The following is a 1,838-nucleotide window of genomic DNA, read 5'->3' as shown; positions in this document are numbered from 1 at the left end:
TTTAAATTCTCTATTAATTTGTCTATTAATTCTTGTCAAGAAGACAAGAACTTGTTTCCCCTTTTCTACACCACAAATCAAATAAATTTGTCAGTGCAATATTCTATGTTTTATGTCCATGAATTGGTATAGTGTAAAAAGGGAATATTAGCAGTAGAGATACCATGGTTTCAAAATCTTGGTTAAACATTTGTAGTGTGTAATTTTATTTTCTTACCCCATTTGATCTTATATCTCTTTTTCCATTAAATAGCACCATCTCTATTTTTTTAAAATTAAAGAGCACGGGTATATTATGTTTTTAGAAAGCATGGTATATAATAGGAATTAAATAAAAGGTAGCTTTTGCTATTATTTTTTTCTTGTGTTATAGCTGTTCTGTTTTTCAATATTTTAATTATTATGTATGTGTGTTTGAGTGCGTATGTGTGTGTGCGTGTGTGTGTGTGTGTGTGTGTGTGTAGATTATTTGCAGCTGTAGCAAGTGGAAATATTTTTTGATATATGTTCATATCCATTATTTGAAGTAGATAGTAGGCCATTTTGGTATCCTTTTCTTCAGCATGATTGTTGAAAAGAGAACTCAAAGCTGCTTGAAATCAACTGCCTTTTCATTTTTCAAAAAAAAAGAAGTCTTAGCTTTTTGAAGTGATGAAGTGATGTTTCTGAGAATTGTGGAGTGATTTTTTAAACAGGAAATACCTCTGAGCTAACAGGAAGAACAAAGGGTGTGCACATCCTGACAATATAAGAAATGATCATCTTCACATACCGGCTGTAATGAGAGCCCTTTGCATGACAAAGCTGGTAAGATATTAGAGCATAAGATTTTATGGCGCCCATAGGAATGCTACATCCTGGGTACTGATGACCCCAGCTTCAACCAAGATGCATGAACTTCAAATGAGATAAAGGAACGATGTGGCTTCTGTTGTAAATGTGGCACAGAAATAGCAGAGCTAGAACTAAAAAGATAATTCAGATTGGAGCCTTGTCTTCTCAGAAGTAATCAGTGAAAACATGACTAAAAGTCATCTTGAAGCTTTGACGTTTGGGAAACTGGGAAACTTGGGAAAAACCTGGGAAACTTCATATAACCTTGGAAGAAAACTCTTAATGCCACCAAATGACAAAAGGTAAATAACCTGTTCACTCAGGAAGATGGGACCTTGGAGTGGTATTTCATTTAATTTAAAGAGCTAATGAATTGAACATTTCTTGCACTGCTTAAAACATGAGTACAAATTTATCCCTGCTATATGTTCATTCTCTATTTACTGAGTCCTAAAGTCTCGTTTTCTACACTCCGTATAAGTTGCTTTTATTTCCCTTCTTTTTATTCTTTCCCTTCTTTCTATTCTTTTACTCAATCTTCAGTACCTATCTAGAAGGCTATAACTATTTATACGAATTATCTAAAACATAAAAAAATGAGTGGCATTGGTAGAACAGCGATGAACATAGCTGCCTTCCAAAAACCAAAAAAATGGTGGTTCCCTATTATGAAACTGATATTTAAAGGTGAATTCCAAAGTTGCTGAGCCTTCCAGATTAACATGTTTGAAGAAGCTACACGAAAAATGAAACTCCCCAGGGAAATTCAATAATGATCTATTTAATTAACAACGTAACTAAAATAGCTCTCTATTGAAACCTAGTTAATCTAAACAGCTAAGGACTACAACTATTTTCCCCCTAGAGAAGCTTCCTTGACTGAACTAACCATTCTATATCTTTCTGATTCTAATCTCTAAGGAGAGATAAGGGGAAAGATTCAGGGTGATCAACGAATTTAAAATGAAGCAAAATATTCTTTTTCCTATCTCATAGCTTTAGAA

This window comes from Propithecus coquereli, unplaced genomic scaffold (genome assembly GCF_000956105.1).
Source record: "Propithecus coquereli isolate 6110/MARCELLA unplaced genomic scaffold, Pcoq_1.0 Scaffold380, whole genome shotgun sequence".
In the NCBI taxonomy this organism is placed as follows: Eukaryota; Metazoa; Chordata; class Mammalia; order Primates; family Indriidae; genus Propithecus; species Propithecus coquereli.
This window is presented reverse-complemented; position numbering follows the sequence as displayed.